This window comes from Muntiacus reevesi, chromosome 2, assembly GCF_963930625.1.
Source record: "Muntiacus reevesi chromosome 2, mMunRee1.1, whole genome shotgun sequence".
NCBI lineage: Eukaryota > Metazoa > Chordata > Mammalia > Artiodactyla > Cervidae > Muntiacus > Muntiacus reevesi.
In genome coordinates this window covers 134,115,549-134,135,553 of record NC_089250.1, presented here as the reverse complement: position 1 = coordinate 134,135,553, position 20,005 = coordinate 134,115,549, and the positions used below count along the sequence as shown (strand labels likewise).

The following is a 20,005-nucleotide window of genomic DNA, read 5'->3' as shown; positions in this document are numbered from 1 at the left end:
AAATACGTACAAATTCAAATGAGTAAGAAATGTCCAGTTATTTTATTCTCTAAAATTTAATTAAATCTAACTCCTAACATGGTTCCACTAGAATGGCAAGAAATGACATCCCAGCCATTTGAAGGCTTCCTTCATGGGACCTGACTCCGGATTCCACTTCTTGCCCAGTGTGCCAAAGCATGGAGGATGCCAGCTCCTGTCCTTTCTTAGCCAACTGCATGGTTCCTTGCTAGATGCCCATTTTCTGTACTAGGAAATTTCCTCTGAAATGAGACATGCCATGTCTTCTGTGTGACCTGCGATGGCCAGGATCTTTGAGGGGCTGGGGTAGGTCAATGTACACCTCACCACATACCTTTCCTCTCTGGGCACTAGCATCCTCCTCTAGCTACTCAAATCTCTGGGCTCCTCTCCCCCCTCTTTTAGTGACAGGTATATTTGTCTCTTCCTTCTTGCTTCCCTCAAAGAGTCCCTTTCTCCTCTCTTTCTAAGAATGCATAGAAGAAGCTAGCCAAGTTTGAACTTTAACAAAGCAAAAAGTGGTCCATGGCAATGTCTTTGCTTGTGCAAAAAACCCCCAAGGCAGGAAAATACCACGAGTCTTCTGCTGAGAAAGGGGATGGTGAGCTCGGGGTCTGGAGAACATAAAAAAAACTGATTCTCAATAAGTTTTCCTGCCACAAAAAGTAAGTCACTGATTAATCCAAAGCCCCACAGTAGTAAAATGCAGACCAACACCAGCTGGCTAGAACATGCCTGGATGGACCAAGTCCCAGTCTCTGCAGGGCAGGTGCTCAGGGCAGGGGAGAGCAGCAGCTGCAAATGCCAGCTCAGAGCGGCCCTGTGACCACACTGATGGAGATCATGACTGGACCACATCCAGGGACTTGAGTCTTAGCAGAGTCTACAGTCGGAACCCATCTCACTATAGGGACATTCCGTCATCTTACACGAGATAAACAGTGTGTCCCCAGGAGAGAATCTAAATTATTCTGACCTTGGAATTTCCACATGGGGATGCTTATGTAAAGCTGTACTTAGAAGAAACAGAATGACGATACTATTAAAGAGCACTTACATGGAACAAACTCAGCCTCCTCTCAAATTTTAGTCTGTGAGTTACGTAAGGGAGAGTTAAAACAAAATGACCTTTTTACACATAAATGTGCTGCTTTCAGACTTTCAAATTATATCCCTTTGAACAATTTTATATTTTTGTATGGAAGACTTTTAAACCTTTTTCAGACAACCAAGAATTGCATTTTGTTCTTTCAATGCTAATAATGCTAATTTACTTTCAATGCTAATAGGAATAGTTTGTTGTCACTCAGAGATAAAACTTTAAATGGCCAAGAAGTTAAATCACAGAGAAAGCTGAGCCACCTAATTTTGGACCTGTCATTATTTTTATGTTTACAGGAGTAATTTTATGTTGACCTGAACTGTCAAAAACACATTAAAAATAACAAAGCGGGGGTGTGGGTGGTAGTGTAATTTCTCTGAACAGCCAGAATAGTGGTCATAATGTTTATGTTTTTGTAAGTGAATCCCTTAGAGACACAATTTTTATGTTTACCCCAGTTCACTTTTTCCTTACTAAACATTCTACACCCAAAATAAATTATAAATTATTTATAAATTATAAATAATTATAAATTGGGGGGGAACCAAGAAAATTAAAAGTTCAAAGAAAAACTTTCCTGGAAATCTACCACCCAAAGACTACCACTGTTAACATTTCCATCAGTTTCTTTTGGGGTATTTTCCTGTACATCTGTTTCAAATTCCCAATATTGTTCCTGTTACTTCTTTCTTTTATAGTCGTGGTCAGCATTGACTTCTCTTTTGTCTTTTTTACTTATTATTATAAAATAAGAATTTCCCCCATTTAAAAATTATACTCTTCATAAGCCTTTTTAATGGCTAGTAGTCTATCATGTATATGACTGCGTTACAATTCACTTAACTAGAGAAATTGACTTCCAGAAAACCCATTCCTCTGGGTTCCATACCTTTCCTCTCAAATGTGGCTAAGGGTTTCTGGATGCCACAGGATAAATATCTGCATATACATTACTATATGTAAAATAGATAGCTAGTGGGAGTTCCATGTATGATGCAGGGAACCCAAAGCTAGTGTTCTATAACAACCTAAGGGGTGGGAGGGAGGTTCAGGAGGGAGAGGGTATATGTATACCTAGTGCCAATTCTTGCTGATGTATGACAAAAAACATCACAATATTGTAAAGTAATTATCCTCTAAATAAAAATATATATATGTAAAATAAAGTAACCAATTTTCCACAAAATTGGAAGATTCATTTTAAGATGAACCCAGCTCAGACATTATGAAATAGAGCAAGAAATGTAAATAAATTTTTAAAATAAAGCAGGAAAAGGATTTTTAAAATTAGATGAAATGTGATAGAAGAGAAAATTATTAACATTTATGAAATGTCATCACAACCCACAGTGTAATGGTCATTTGTGATTCATACAACATTTGTCTTTTTGTGACTGGCTTATTTCACTTAGCATAATGTCCTCAAGGTTCATCCATGTTGTAGCTTGTGATAGAATTTCCTTCTTTTTTAAGGATGGATAATAATATTCCTGTAAACCAGATTTTGTGTAGCCATTTATCTGGGGGTGGATATTTGTGTTCCTTCTACCTCTTGGTTATTGTGAACAGTGGTGTCAGGAACATGGGTGTGAAAATATCTCTTTGAGACCCTGCATTGCACTTCTTTGGATATACACCCAGCAGTGGGATTGCTGGATCATGTGTTGGTTCTGTTTTTAATATTTTGGGGAACCTCCATATTATTTTCCACAGCAGTATAATCCATTTAAAAAGGAAGAAGATATACAAAGAAACGCCCTATTTGTAGAGGGTCAGGCTGGGCCAACACTCTTAATTCACAAGGGGTAGGAAATTCACTTAACAACGTCAATTGTTCCCATTCCTTTCCCTGACAAAGCCCTGATTTTTGTTCAAGTATCCACTTTTTCTTCAGGAGGCCCAGTACTCAAAGGAACTGAACCTCATTCCCAGCTTTGGGATGTGTCTTGCTTACTCTAAACCACTCCTGGTAATCCCACCACTTTGCCATTGAATGGTTTAGAAACTCAGGGTTCAGTCATTCATGGCGCAGCTCCCTTGGGGAGTGTTAATTGGCAGAGGAGTGGAACCTGTGACCTCAGTTGACCCCTCAGTCAGCCTGAAGGGAAAGGTTTCTGTGGTACAGTGGGTGAAAGGTGATCTTTTTCTCCTGTAGAACATGAACAAAGAAATGTGTGTCCCCATTTGCTCTTGTAAGCCATTTATTCACAGTGAGGACTCTAATCTAGAGACAAAACTGATACATAAAGGAAGACTGAACCAGGAGAGTATCAAAGAAATGGAGGGAAGCCCTTATGGCAGAGGACCTGCAGCCCCTTTGAGCTCTGGACTGCCTGTTAATAAATTTCTTCGTGTGTAAGCTAGCCTCAACTGGATTTTCAGTTACTTGCAGCCCTAAGCATCCTAACTGATACAACTCTCCTCTACTGTTGGGGAACCTTTGGGGGGAAGTTTGAGAATCAGCTCTTCATCTTACAGCCCTGAGCGCTGCAGCTCCTCTTTACTCATGGGCTGGTCAGTGTAGCCCACCCGCTGCCAGCTGAGGGTGTCGTGCCTCAGGATATTTGAAAATCTGAGAGAAGGTTCTGTTTTGCAGCTGAAGGAGACATAAGGAAAGGGGATATCCCTCCACCAGGAGATGGCCTATGACTAGATCTAATCTGGACAAGAAGAGGCTGTATCCTGGTGATGACTTTGAAGGAAACAGACAGCAGGACCACTGCTAACCCACACTGTGAATTAGAACAAAAAAATACCCTTCCCAAGACTCTTTACCTCCGTATCATGATAAACTCACAATACTTCGTTTTTGTTAGCACAAAACATTTTCCTTTCATTTGCCAGAAATTTGTCATAATGAATATACAAATGTATGCTATCTGGGGTGTGAATAGTTCTCAGATCTGGCACCGCTGAGCCTGGCACCATCTGGACAAAGAACAGGGCAGCCTCTTAGAGACAGAACACAGAGCAGAGGAGAAAGCTGGTGGAGACGTACTTGCAGTTCAGACATAATTTTGATAAGTAAACACCTTTAACAGGTGAACTGGGTAGGTCAGGTTTTTCTTAATTTCTAATTTTAAAATAATTTAAAACTTATAAAAAATGGTGCAAGAAAAAGTCACCAAGAACCAAAAATAAGTTCTCATATATCCTTCACCCAGTTTCCAAATGTTCACAATGCATAATGATAGTACAATTATGACAATAGAAAATTTTCTTAACCATGATATTAACAGATACACAAATATTATTCAAATTTCCCTAATTGTCACACTGATTTTTTTTTTTTTCTGGTTCTGGAGCCAATCCAGGATCATACATTACATTTAGTTGTCATATTTTTCTATCTTCTTCAGGCTAAGACACTTCCTCAGTTTTTTTTTTTGCCTTTCATGACATTGATACTTTTGGGCAATACTAGCCAGTTACTTTGTAGAGTGTCCTTCAAGTTGGGTCTGATGTCCTTGTGATTAAATTTAGCTGGTGCATTTTTGGCAGGAGCACTACAGAAGTAATGCTGTGCACTTCTCAGGGCATCATTTCAGGCGTCACATGATACTGCTCTGTCTCATTACTAGTGATGTTAACTTTGATCACTTGGTTACGGTGATGTGAGCCTGCTTTCTGCACTGTGAAGTTACTATTTTTGTAATTGAGTTTCTCATGTGGAGATGCTTTTGAAATATGCATCTATCCTGTTTTTCATCAACCTTTACCTCACTAATTCTACAAGCCATTGATGGATTTTACTTACATCAGTTATTACTGTGGCATTGGCCAAATGGTGACATCCAAGATTTGGGCTTTAGAATAAAGTTTGGAAAGAGTTTCCAAATGTAGGTGAGGAACATCTCACAACCTGCCAGTATAATCGATACTCTAAAATGAGAACAGGAATTTTGCAGTCAGACAGATCCACCTTCAAATAGTGGCTCCAGTGTGTATTAGCTGTGTGATCTTAAGCCAACTAACCGCTCTGAGCATCAGTTCCCTTACTGGTAAAGTAGGGGTGACGGAGTCCACTTGATAGAGTTTTTATGATGGTTATAATGAATAGAAAAACTTTGCACAGTCTCTGTCATACCATAAATGCTCAGTAAACTTTAGCTATTATCATAATGATAATGGTTCATCTTCAGAAAAAAAAAAAACCAACAAAGGTACTTTCTTGGCATAGATACTTATGGAAGAAGTGCCTTTTTTTCTTTTTAATTTTTAGCCTTTTGTTAAGTCTAACTGGGAAGAATGTACTTCGGATGTACCAGTTAGATGGGCAAGAAGCAAGATTGAATACACACACACACACACACTATATGCCCAGTCCTTTGGATATGATGACAAAGGAAATATACTAGCTGAGATTAAAACTAATATAAACATAATATCCAGGATTATTGAGCACTTTGGCAGATATCACTGGATTGTTTGTTTTTTTTTTCAACCCAATAGCCAATCTCCCATTCACAGGAGAATTCTGCTTTATAAGTAAGTGGAAATGTGCTCAGCTAAAAAAAAATTTATTTCCCAAGTTCCTTTGCAACCAGAGGTGGCTAATATGACCAGTAACAAAAGTCTGCTAGATATGACTTCTAGGAAGCTACTGAATTTTTATAAAAGAGAAATAGCTGACATGTGCCTTTTAACCTTCACTCTCCATTTTCCTGCCTGGAACTCAGAAGTAATGCTTGTTTGGCTTGTTTGGCAACAGCCACGTTGCAACCTAGGGGCAGAAAGACACACACTGAAGATGGCAGGAAAGTCAGACTGAAGGAGCCTTGTTCTGTATGCAGCTTTTATTCTCTTATTATAAGTTAGGAAACCCAAGGCTCAGCGGTGTTAAGTAAAGTATCCGTGGTCAGTTAGCTCTTAAGCACTGCAGCTGGGACTCAAATCTGTGTCTATATGACTCCAGAGTTGTCTGTTTTCTACTACAATACAAGCTTCCCTCACTACCCTAGTGGTTCAGATGGTAAAGAATCTGCCTTCAGCGCAGGAGATGTGGGTTCGATCCCTGAGTCAGGAAGATCCCATGGAGAAGGGAATAGCTACAACACTCCAGTATTCTTGCCTGGAGAATTTCATGGACAGAGGAGCCTGATGGACTACAGTCCATGGAGTCTCAAAGAGTCAGACTCTACTGAGTGACTAACACTTTCACTTTTTCCCAAGCTTCCTGAAAGGATGAACATACTTAGAACCCTTTCTCCCCGCCGTTACATACTATGATGAACAAAGCGAAGTGCAATGGCAAAATAAAGCGTCCAGTGGTTGACAGCAGAGCCACAGATATTACTTACTCTTTCTCTTCGTTGACGACCGGCAACCCCAGTCCGATAAGCAAACATGGTCAGCAGTTCTCTGGCATTTCATCTCCTACTCATGCCAGAAAATAAGACTTCAAACCAGGATAAGAAACTTCTGATGAGTGTCACCAACAAGTAGTTGCCACCTAGAGAGCACATCCAGAACATCGTGGCCTTAGTCAGAGTTCACAAAGAAATGGTAGATGTGTCTTGATTGCCTGATTTGGGTGCTTAGTTAATTGCTTGAGCTAAGAAATATCCCATAATAACTGAGATTCTTGTTGCTCTTACAAAACCGAGGCCTGAATTCCTGGGTGGCAACATTTGACTGGATTGGCCCCCCACTTCCAGTTCAACTCATTCCATTTCATATTGCTTCTCTGATGCTAAGCCAGAGTATTTGTTTCCAATTATCATCAGGTTTGTTCACTTCCTAGTGTCGACTGAAAAAAATGCACAAGGGGAGTGTTGTGAAGTTAAGTTTTTGGGGGGGCAAATTGAAGACTATATAATCTGGGAGACAGTCTCTCAGGTAGCTTTAAGGAACTGCTCTGAAGAGGTAAAGGGGGAGGTCGGTATATATGTGATTTGGGAGGTGGGGGTGATATGTGCATCAAGCACACATTTTGGCAGAAGGTTACTGCTGGTCACAAGGTTAGTGCTCGTCAAGAGGAGCAGATGTCTCCATTAATTATTTTAGTGCTTTTCTAGATATGAGCAGATGCAAGCAATTGGGCTCATAAAATCTTCTGAAAATATCTAATTGTCAGGCGAGTGTATGCTCCTCGGTTCTTTGTCTCGTCACAACAAAAACTTGGAGTGACGGACATTAAAGCCCCCTTGGCGGGTCACAGCTCTTGGGTCTTGGACAGACCAGTGTTATAGCTCTTAAATAAATCAGTGTTACAACTCAGTGTTACAGCTCTATTTTATTTAGATGATAGCAGGAAAATCCATCTTCAAGGTGTGAGGGTACGTCAATCCAAAGACGGGAAGAGAAGAGTGCCCCATCGTGCAGGAGAGAGAGAGAGAAGAGGGCTTTGGCTCCTCTTTTTATATGTTTCTCTGTCCCTGGGCCTGTCTTATGTAAATTGGGCCAGCCAGCATCTGCCACTTCGATCCAAAGACGGGAAGAGAAGAGCACCCCATCATGCAGGAGAGAGAGCGAAGAGGGCTTTGGCTCTTCCTTGTATATGATTTTGTTCCCCCTGGGCCTGTCCTATGCAAATTGGGCTTAGGCAGGAGTGTTGTTTGTTTTACCTGAGGTTCTCACTCAGGTCCTCGGACCTTCCTTTGTTCTATTTTTGAGGGTTTTTCCCTTCCTTGTCTTTTAGCCACCGCCATTTTGGACTCCTTTTCCCTATTCTAACGACCTAACACAACTATCTGAAGGCCTATTCTGCGAGTTTTTCCCCAGAGCACAGAGTGCCTCATTCCTGATTTCTTCCCTGAACTCTTTCCAGGGGGTGTAGGTCAGCAACTGTGGTGGCTAGTGACCTAATCTTTGCAGAGGCAGATGGCAAGTGACAAATTTCAGTTGGCAGTGTAAGAATATGTGTTTTCTCTTTATTAAATATCTGAAACAAAAATTGATAGAGCTATTTCTTGTACCGGGCCCACTTAAGGCATTTCAGTTACTTACCAGGAGGCAGAGAATTGAAAGAACTCTCAGAAATGTGCTTTCTAAATCTGTTCTCAGATTAACACCCTTTCTGGCTCATTCACAGTCCCCTCCATGTATATTACTTTCACGAGCCTTCTCAACAACTGTTAAAGTTGGTATTGTATTATCTTTCTCACTGGGATAGGATAGGTGAGATAAGTGTTTGGAAATCTTGTGTAATTACTGTGTTGGTTCAGAGAAGGCAATGGCACCCCACTCCAGTACTCTTGCCTGGAAAATCCCACAGACAGAGGAGCCTGGTAGGCTGCAGTCCATGGGGTCGCTGAGAGTTGGACATGACTGAGCAACTTCACTTTCACTTTTCACTTACATGCATTGGAGAAGGAAATGGCAACCCACCCCAGTGTTCTTGCCTGGAGAATCCCAGGGACGGGGGAGCCTGGTGGACTGCTGTCTATGGGGTCACACAGAGTTGGACACGACTGAAGCGACTTAGCAGCAGCAACTGTGTTGGTTAGCATTTTGACTGCCATTTTGTTGATTTGCAAAGTTATTTTCTCTGATTATTCTTTTTAGAAATCAGGAATGGAAGAGACTTTCCTGGTAGTCCAGTAGAGAAGACTTCTCACTCCCAATGCAGGAGGGCCAGGTTCAGTCCCTGGTCAGGGAGCTGAATCTCACATGCTGCAACTAAGAGACTTGGCACAGCCAAATAAATAAATAGTAAATTTTTAAAAAAGAAAAAGGAATCTGTAGAGAAGGTAGACCAACAGACCTTTGTCTCACCTAAATTGGTGACCTCACATCTTTGCATCTTCACTACCCTCTTCCTTAGCATTATAAGTTCTGTGCCAGTCCTGGTGCCAAGGGCTTTACATGCATTAATTAATTTATTCACCATAATAACACTCTGAAATTTGTTGAAGGATAAATTTTTTTAAGTTGAGTCATGACTCACAAATATAAACATGTCTCTGGCTTTATTAATTTAATTAATGATATAATAACTAAGATGTTGCAGCCAGTACAAATGAGAATCCAAAGAGCAAATATATTAAGCCATCAGGAATGCTTAAATGCACTTACTTTATTAGTGTAAAACTGATCTTTATCCATGGGACAGTAAGGGGTGGCATACCCCTGGACACAATTTGCATTTCTATGTATAAGAACATTTGCATTACTCTGTTTTCTACAAATTGTAGAGTTGTAAAATAACTCAAAGCCAATGAAATGCAGAGAGTAAACTTTTAATAGATTAACAGATAGGACACCCACTAATTTTTTCTTATTTCAAAGTATTTCACAATTTTTTCCCCTGCCCCGAGAAGTACTTCTGTTGTTATTCCTTTCTCCCAATTAAGGGAATTGTAGTCAAAAGAGGTTAAGTAAATTTTCCAAGGTCTCATAACCAGTAAATAGTGGAATAGTGTTTAAGCTTCAGTCTTACTGAATCTGGCAAAAGTAATTCAGTTAATTAAACCATTTTCCCTCTTAGATTTATCATGCTTGAAAAGTTCAAAGCAAACAAGAATCACAAAAAGGGAGCCCCCTGTTTCTTGCATACCCTATAGATGTTATAAATTGGTAACCTGAATTCAGTAGAAGGAATTTTTCAATATACAATGTTTAAATTTTTTAAAAAAAATTTTTAAACGAGGCTTCCCTGGTAGCTCAGTGGTAAAGAATCCACCTGCTATGCAGGAGACATGGATTTGATTCCTGATCCAGGAAGATCCCACATGCTGGGGAGCAACTAAGCCCATGCGCCACAATTAGTGAATCTGTGGTCTAGAGGCTGGGAGCCACCACACCACAGCTATGGAAAAGTCCATGTAGCAACAAAGACCCGGCACAGCCAAATAAATAAAAGTATTAAAAAAATGTAAAATATGACTTATGACCATTATTAGTGATCCACTGCTGAGCAGCAAAATGCCAAAAAATTAGTGGCTTAAAACAACAGTAAGGAAAAAAGAAATAAGAATCTATTAACTCAGAGTCTTTGCTGGGTGGTCCTAGCTCACAGTCTCCCATGAGGTTGCAGATGTAATATTGGCTGCAGCTGTATCATCTGAAGGCTCAATTGGAGACGGGTGATTGATCAAGGTGGCACCCCCGCATGGTGGGCAAAATGGTATGACTCTTGATGGGAGATATCAGTAAACCCATGTAGGCTTCTTCACAGACTGCCTGAGTGTCCTCATTCCACAGTGGCTGACCTCCCCCAGGATGTGTAATTCCAGAGAAAGCAAGATAGTCTTTCATATGTCTTATGACCTAGTCTTGGAAGTAGGTCACATATAATCAATCACTTCATATTTTATTGGGTCACTCAGACCAGCTGTGACACAATGGCACACTTGGTGTAAGTGACTACCCAAGGACATAACTATTATGGTCAGATCATTGGAGACCATCTCAGGGAATGTCTACCACATGAACATTTAAACATCACAGTTCAGTTCAGTCACTCAGTTGTGTCCAACTCTTTGTGACCACATGGACTGCAGAACGCCACGCCTGCCTGCCCATCACCAACTCCCAGAGTTTACTCAAACTCATGTCCATCGTGTCAGTGATGCCATCCAACCATGTCATCCTCTGTCATCCCCTTCTCCTCATGCCTTCAATCTTTCACAGCATCAGGGTCTTTTCCAATGAGTCAGTTCTTCGCATCAGGTGGCCAAAGTTTTGGAGTTTCAGCTTCAACATCAGTCCTTCCAGTGAATGTTCAGGACTGACTTCCTTTCGGATGAACTAGTTGGATCTCCTTGCAGTCCGAGGGACTCTCAAGAGTCTTCTCAACACCACAGTTCAAAAGCATCAATTCTTCAGTGCTCAGCCTTCTTTATAGTCCAACTCTCACATCCATACATGACTACTGGAAAAACCATAGCCTTGACTATGTACTTTATTGGCAAAGTAATGCCGCTGCTTTTTAATATGCTATCTAGGTTGGTCATAGCTTTTCTTCCAAGGAGTAGGTGTCTTTTCATTTCATGACTGCAGTCACCATTTGCAGTGATTTTGGAGCCCAAGAAAATAAAGTCTGTCACTGTTTTCACTGTTTCCCCATCTATATGCCATGAAGTGATGGGACCAGATGCCATGATCTTAGTTTTAGCTTTTAAGCCAACTTTTTCACTCTCCTCTTTCACTTTGAACAGGAGGCTTTTTAGTTCTTCTTTGATTTCAGCCATAAGAGTGGTGTCATATGCATAGCTGAGGTTACTGATATTTCTCCCGGCAATCTTGATTCCACCTTGTGCTTCATCCAGCCCAGCGTTTCTCATGATGTACTCTGCACATAAGTTAAATAAGCAGGGTGACAATATATAGTCTTGACATACTCCTTTCCCTATTTGGAACCAGTCTGTTGTTTCTTGTCCAAATCTAACTGTTCCTTCCTGACCTGCATACAGGTTTGTGGTGTGATCCACACAGTCAAAGACTTTGGCATAGTCAGTAAAGCAGAAGTACATGTTTTTCTGGAACTCTCTTGCTTTTTTGATGATCCAATAGATGATGGCAATTTGATCTCTGGTTCCTCTGCCTTTTCTAAATCCAGCTTGAACATCTGGAAATTCACGGTTCACGTACTGTTGAAGGCTGGCTTGGAGAATTTTGAGCATTACTTTACTAGCGTGTGAGATGAGTGCCATTGTGTGGTAGTTTGAACATTCTTTGGCATTGCCTTTCTTTGGGATTGGAATGAACATTGACCTTTTCCAGTCCTGTGGCCACTGCTGAATTTTCCAAATTTGCTGACATACTGAGTGCAGCACTTTCACAGCATCATCTTTCAGGATTTGAAATAGCTCAGCTGGAATTCCATCACCTTCAGTAGCTTTGATCATAGTGATGCTTCCTGTGGCCCACTTGACTTCACATTCCAGGATGTCTGGCTCTAGATGAGTGATCATACCATAGTGATTATCTGGGTCGTGAAGATCTTCTTTGTATAGTTCTTCTATGTATTCTTGCAACCTCTTCTTAATATCTTCTGCTTCTGTTAGGTCCATACCATTTCTGTCCTTTATTGTGCCCATCTTTGCATGAAATGTTCCCTTGGTATCTCTTATTTTCTTGAAGAGATTGCCAGTCTTTCCCATTCTGTTGTTTTCTTCTATTTCTTTGCACTGATCACTCAGGAAGACTTTCTTATCTCTCCTTGCTGTTCTTTGGAACTCTGCATTCATATGGGAATATCTTTCCTTTTCTCCTTTGCTTTTCACTACTCTTCTTTTCACAGCTATTTGTAAGGCCTCCTCAGACAGCCATTTTGCTTTTCTGCATTTCTTTCTCTTAGGGATGGTCTTGATCCCTGTCTCCTGTACAATGTCACAAACCTCCATCCATAGTTCATCAGGCACTCTGTCTATCACATCTAGTCCCTTAAATCTATTTCCCACTTCCACTATATAATCATAAGGGATTTGATTTAGGTCATACATAGTGGTCTAGTGGTTTTCCCTACTTTCTTCAATTTAAGTCTGAATTTGGCAATAAGGAGTTCATGATCTGACCCACAGTCAGCTCCTGGTCTCGTTTTTGCTGACTGTATAGAGCTTCTCCATCTTTGGCTGCAAAGAATATAATCAATCTGATTTTGGTATTGACCATCTGGTGATGTCCATGTGTAGATTCTTCTCTTGTGTTGTTGGAAGACAACATCACAAGACTTCACATAAAAATCTGAATTTCTGGCTACCTCAGAAAAAATCAGATCTGGCAACCCTGCATTCCCACATAACAATAATCAGTTGGAGTTGAGTGACTGCTGCTCACTTTAGAAAGAATATGCAGTTTCTGAATTCATCCTGGTTCAACCTACTGAGCCTTTGTGCCATATTGGTGATTTCTGACAAATGAAATGTATGCAGAGTGAGACACCACCACTCACAGACCCAACTTCTAAAACAGCCCATATGATCATCTGTGCTCTCTCTCCTCTTCCAGCTGCTGGCTGGATATCTATGTTCAGAGCACCCTTGAGAGTCATGCATTGAAGATGGTAGAGCCTCTGTGAGCCTCCTCTGACTGCACAGCTCAGAGTTGCCTCTCCACACTCACCCTCACGCCTACATAGGACTGTGGAGTGAAACATGAACTTGACTGTTTGTTGTCTTAAAGTATTGAGACTTGGAGGCTCTTTTTATGCAGCTGGCATTAATACTATAACAAACACCACAAATGGGACCTTGATGTGGGGGTTGCTGTTGTTCAGTCACTGCGTCGTGTCCGACTCTTTGTGACCCCATGGACTGCAGCACCCCAGGCTTCCCTGTCCTTTACTATCTCTCAACGTCTGCTCAGACTCATGTCCATTGAGTCTGTGATGCTATCTAACCATCTCATCTTCTGCCACCCTCTACTCCTTTTGCCTTCAATCTTTCCCAGCATCAGGGTCTTTTCCGGTGAATCGGCTCTTTGCATCAGGTTGCCAGAGTGCTGAAGCTTCAGCATCTGACCTTCCAATGAATATTCAGGGTTGATTTTCTTTAGGATTGACTGGTTTGATCTCCTTGCAGTCCCAGGGGCTCTCAAGAGTCTTCTCCAGTATCATAATTCAAAGGAAGGAACTCCTAAAATAAAAAATCCAGAAAACCTAAAATAAGTGGCACTGGCTTAGCATGCCAGTTGTGGGAAGAAAGGAACGTGATCCCTGAGGCAGAAAAGGTGGCAATGCATGCTGTGCATGGCAAAAACTTGGCAATAATTCTCAGTTGAGAGGCCAACCATATGCTTCCTGACTGTCAGCTCCAAGAGAAGCAGTTGGAAGGAATCAAACTGTTAGTGCGTTTTGGCCATAAGTGGCTGGCACATTTGGGCAGTTTGCAGGAAGAAGTAAAAGAAAATAGAAAAACTACATAAATTGGAAGTCTTGAAGTAGACTACATCTAGACCTCAAATGGTAGGAAATAAGTGTGAGAAAATTGTGAGCAACAAACAACTGCTAGGTCACCACCACCTCGTGGCACAGATCACCTCCCAGGTGTGGCTTTCCATTTCAATCCTGACATCGTCCAGGTGGCTGCCATTAAGATGAGGGAGGCATGAGGATCAGGGGAAAAATATATGAAGGATGTTGAGAACACTACCTGGGACAGTGTTTGGTCTACAGTTTGTGGCATAGGAACTGTCTAGAAGGAGATCAATGGGAAGTCTGTTAGGTTTTTGCAGAAACGATATTTCCAAAGAAAACAGAAGGCTGGGACAAAGACGAGTCAAGGCACAAAACAGGACTTCCCTGGTGGTACAGGGAATAAGAATCCACCGCCAATGCAGGGGACATGGGTTCCATCCCTGGTTCGGGAAGACTCCACATGGCTGCAGGGCAACTAAGCCTGTGCACCACAGCTGCTGAGCACTCGCTCTAGAAATCCTGCTCTGTAACAAGAGAAGGCGCTGCACTTTGATGAAGAGTAGCCTCTGCTTGCTGCAACTAGAGAAAGCTTGTGAGTAGCAACGAAGACCCAAAGCAACCAAAAATAAATAAATTTTAGAAAAAGGTACAAAGCAACAACCAGCCTTGGACTTACAGGTTTCCATGAGAAGGAGGCAGACTACAAAATCTGCATAGTGTCAGAGATAATTTACTCCCTGTCACCCACTTCAGATATTGCCACAGAGGACAGATAATGAACAATGAAGAGAATTTCAGAAGAGTGGAACCAGGGGTCACAGAGAAATATGGACAAGATAATGCCTCTCATAGAGGAGAAAGAGAGTTCAATCAAAAGACATTTTCCAGTGCTTTCTGGTGAGGGAAATGTCACAATGCCTGACCAACCACTTTGGACTACTGTCAGCTTTCTTTCACTTCTTCCTTTTCCAAATGGCACCCTGAAGTTCTTTGTCTCTGCTCGCCAGTGTATATTTGGGGACGAGAAAGGAGCAGGGGCAGACAACTCCTCTTTTTAGTTTGCAAAGTACTCAACCAAAAAGAACAAATGTGAACCAAATAGAGCTGGCTGAGCATCACCCAGGTCTGCTGCTGCTGCTGCTGCTAAGTCGGTCGCTTCAGTTGTGTCTGACTCTGTGCGACCCCATAGACGGCAGCCCACCAGGCTCCCCCATCCCTGGGATTCTCCAGGCAAGAACACTGGAGTGGATTGCCATTTCTTTCTCCAATTCGTGAAAGTGAAAAGTGAAAGTGAAGTCGCTCAGTCGTGTCCGACTCTTAGCGACCATATGCACTGCCGCCTACCAGGCTCCTCCGTCCATGGGATTTTCCAGGCAAGAGTACTAGAGTGGGGTGCCATTGCCTTCTCCAACACCCGGGTTTAGAGCTTTGGATAACGTTCTAGGAAGTGAGTGGGGAGGAGTTTATTCTACAAGTGAGAGGAAGAATGAAATGTAGTTATTGACCATGTCTTTTCCACCGTCATTTCTTTTTCTTCCTCGGCATTAAGTTAAACTACACTTCTCAGGCTCTCCTGCAACTGGGGTGGGTGTGCAGAGGAAACACGTGACTGAGTTCTGCCCAGTGAGATGTGGCCAAAGTTGATGTATGCTGTTTGCAGTTTTGGTCCCTAAAACACCACCACCATCCTTTTTACTCTCTTTTGTCCCTCATCTGCTACCTGATGTCAACATCTAGGGCAACACTAGTTTCCAAATGAACTACACAGACCAGGTACCCCCAACTGACAACATTGAACTCTTTGAGAACAGCAAATATACTTTGATTGCATTAAGTCACTGAGTTTTGGATTTATTTATTTACACAGAAACTAGTATAAAGTATGCTAATAAAATTTCCAGTTTACTAATTTAACATGCTACATATTTTATGACCAGTGGACTGTTTAATGTTTCCTCAGAAATTCCAGACCTTTTAAATACATTTCTTCAGCTGTTAAATGATTGCAGCCCAGCTGACTTGATAAATAAATTTTAATTTTCTGAAGGTTGCATTGCTGACACAAATATGCCCACCCATAATGGAATAATGAATATCATACCTCAACAGACCTGAGGGGTGGGCCAAAAGGGGATGCCATGGGAAGTAGTTAAAACCTTAAAACTGTTTTCGGGTATGGTCCTAGGTCCAATCCTGAATCAACATCATAGATGGTCTGTCATCTAACATCCAACCAGGATGTTCAGAAGAGAGGGAAGAAGAAGCAGAGAAGCTAATCAGAGGACAGTGAGGCAACACAGACATTAGCAATGGCATGAAGCCATCACCACCTTAGGCTGGCAAGAAGCAGGGAAAAAGTGATAGAATCAGATCCCAGAAGTTGCGGTCACCAAGCAGAAGACAGAGTTAAGGCAGGCGTATCTGTAGATGATGGAGACCCCAGAAGAGGGTCAGCAACTTTGGGGAGATGTCTGCCTAGACAGCAAGGGAAGGGAGAGAAGATTCTTCTGCCATTCTCACCAGCATCTCCCACTGACTAAGCCTGCTAGAAGACAGCTGACCCTGGACCCTAAGAGAGTTGGCTTTCCGGAGCCAGCCCCCTGCCTCACTTGGCAGGGCAGGGGCATGGCAGGCAACAGATCTGAGCACATAAGCATAAGACCCACAGAAAATGGTTTTTAAAAAAAAAACATATAGAACATTCTATTCTCAATAAAATCTCAAGTGTCAGGGCAACTTAAAAGAGTGTTGCGATCAAAGGTGGGATATTTTTAAATTTCTTGCTTTTGAGAGGTCCTGTTCCAGTTGTTGTGATTTAAGTCATCACTTTTTTCATGTTTTATATTAGGTCGTGGAGAAGCCAGCATGTGGTGAACTCCTTTATCCTATGTCCCCTCACCCCCTGTTATTCTGCAGAGCTCCACTCTGTTACTTCCTTTATACTCCTGACTATAAACTGTAGCTCTTTTATTTGTTCCCTTGTTAAATGGGTCTGATTGCCTTACTGGTTGTAGGCTTCAGGATGTTCTTCCCTAGCACAACACCTGTAGATGCTCATAGAAGATATTGTATAAGTATTCATTGAATAAATGAATGAGGTAGATACCACTGTTATCCCCATTGTATACAGTGCTATCCAATACAGCAGCTACTGGTCACATGTTACTATTTGAGTTTAAATGGTTCAGCTACTATGGGAAACAATATGGCTATACTTGAGTGTATACTTACAAAGTTGCTAAGAGGGTAGGTGTTATATTGTTTTTATCATCATCATGTAATAAGAGGGAAAGGGCAGGAGGAGACTTTTGGAGGTGATGGATAAATTTATGCCAAATTCTGATGGTTTGACAGGTATATACTACTTATCTATAAACTCAGCAAGTGGTACACATTAAATATGTACAGTTTTTATATGTCAATCATAGCTCAGTAAAGTGGTTTTTAAAATAAGCTAGCTTTTTATCTGCCATCTTTCCGTGCCTCCAGAATGGTGCGCATGAATGTCCTGGCTGATGCTCTCAAGAGTATCAACAATGCCGAAAACAGAGGCAAACGCCAGGTACTATTCGGCTGTGCTCCAAGGTCATCGTCAGGTTTCTAACAGTGATGATGAAGCATGGTTACATTGGCGAATTTGAAATCATTGATGATCACAGGGCTGGGAAAATTGTTGTGAACCTCACAGGCAGGCTAAATAAGTGTGGAGTGATCAGCCCCAGATTTGATGTGCAACTCAAAGATCTAGAGAAATGGCAGAATAACCTGCTCCCATCCCGTCAGTTTGGTTTCATTGTACTGACAACCTCAGCTGGCATCATGGACCATGAAGAAGCAAGACGAAAACATACAGGAGGGAAAATCCTTGGATTCTTTTTCTAGGGATGTAATACGTACAAATAAAATGCCTTAGAGGAAAAAAAAAAAAATAAGCTAACTTTTAAAATGTCAATTAATTAAAACATAAATACAATTTAAAATCCAGTTCTTTTGTCACATTATCAAGTACTCAGAAATGATGCATGGCCAATGACCCCCACTCAAGAGTAGACATAGTGCATTTACCTCATCACAAAATTCTTGGAAAGTGCTGGATAATAGAGGAAGCTGGCTAAGGGGAGGAGCTGGGATTCAAGCATATGTCTGAGTGACTTAAGAGATGGAACTCTTAATCATGTAAGGTAGTAAGTATCATTATTATTATTAGTTGCTTAGTCCTGTTTTCAATTTCAGCCCCTTTGCAGGATTTATAGGGAGTTTCAAGCTTGGCTACCTCCTAGGGTAAACAGTTGTCCCATGGGGTTTTCAAGAAACAGAAAAGTCTGAGGCAAACAGTGCTACTTCAGTATCAAGATTCTCAATTGAGGTTATTGCAGGTAAATAGATGCGCTACCTCAGCTCCGTTTCAGCTCCCTGTAACAAAAGATCTTAATGAACCAGATAATCACAATCGTGTGATCACTCATCTAGAGCTCTGGCTTCGCATCCTGGAATGTGAAGTTAAGTGGGCCTTAGGAAGCATCACTACAAACAAAGCTACTGGAGGTGATGGAATTCCAGTTGAGCTATTTCAAATCCTGAAAGATGATGCTGTGAAAGTGCTGCACTCAATATGCCAGCAAATTTGGAAAACTCGGCAGTGGCCACAGGACTGGAAAAGGTCAATTTTCATTCTCATCCCAAAGAAAGGCAATGCCAAAGAATGTTCAAACTACCACACAATTGCACTCATCTCACAAGCTAGCAAAGTAATGCTCAAAATTCTCCAAGCTAGGCTTCAACAGTACATGAATTGAGAACTTCCAGATGTTCAAGCTGGATTTAGAAAAGGCAAAGGAACCAGAGGTCAATTTCCAGTATGCGTTGGATCCTAGAAAAAACAAGAGAATTGCACTCCTGCTTCACTGATTACGCCAAAGCCTTTGACTGTGTGAATCACAACAAACTGCAGAAAATTCTTAAAGAGATGGGAATACTAGACCACCTCACCTGTCTCCTGAGAAATCTGCATGCAGGTCAAGAAGCAACAGTTAGAACCGGACATGGAACAACAGATCAGTTCCAAATTGGGAAAGGAGTACATCAGGCTGTATATTGTCACCCTGCTTATTTAACTTACATGCAGAGTACATTATGCAAAATGCCAGGTTGGATGAAGCACAAGCTGGAATCAAGATTGCCGGGAGAAATATGAATAACCTCAGATATGCAGATGACACCACCCTTATGGCAGAAAGCGAAGAGGAACTAAAGAGCCTCTTGATGAAAGGGAAAGAGGAAAGTGAAAAAGCTGGCTTAAAACTCAGCATTCAAAAACTAAGATCATGGCATCTGATCTCATCACTTCATGGCAAGTAGATGGGGAAACAAGGGAAACAGTAACAGACTTTATTTTCTTGGGCTCCAAAATCACTGTGAACAGTGACTGCAGCCATGAAATTAAAAGACACTTGCTCCTTGAAAGAAAAGCTATGACCAACCTAGACAGCGTATTAAAAAGCAAAGACATTACTTTGTTGTCAAAGGTCCATCTAGTCAAAGCTATGTTTTTTCCAGTAGTCATGTATGGATGTGAGAGTTGGACCATAAAGAAACTGAGTGCCAAAGAATTGATACTTTTGAACTGTGGTCCTGGAGAAGACTTGAGAGTCCCTTGGACTGCAAGGAGATCAAACCAGTCAATCCCAAAGGAGATCAGTCCTAAATATTCACTGGAAGGACTGATGCTGAAGCTCAAACTCCAATACTTTGGCCACCTGATGAGAAGAACTGACTCACTGGGAAGCCCCTGATGCTGAGAAAGATAGTAGGCAGGAGGAAAAGGGGACAACAGAGGATGAGATGGTTGGATGGCATCACTGACTCAATGGGCGTGAATTTGAGTAAGTTCCAGGAGTTGGTGATTGACAGGGAAGCCTGGTGTGTTGCAGTTCATGGGGGTCACAAAGAGTCAGCCATGACTGAGCAACTGAACTGAACTAAACATGCCATATCACTTGCTACACATTAGGAAATTGAAGATGTCGGTTTCCCAGGCCCTGTTACAGCCCGGGTCCTGTACACTGCTTAGCTCTGCCAAGCAG

At 41.6% G+C, this 20,005-nt stretch overlaps 1 protein-coding gene and 1 pseudogene across 3 annotated transcripts in view; both read left to right on the top strand.

Moving 5' to 3' along the window:
* PANK1 (pantothenate kinase 1) overlaps positions 1-20,005 on the top strand; it is a 110,287-nt gene that overhangs the window by 23,556 nt on the left and 66,726 nt on the right. The gene's annotated exons all lie outside the window — the stretch shown is intronic.
* On the top strand, positions 17,398-17,854 carry LOC136158220 (small ribosomal subunit protein uS8-like; annotated as a pseudogene).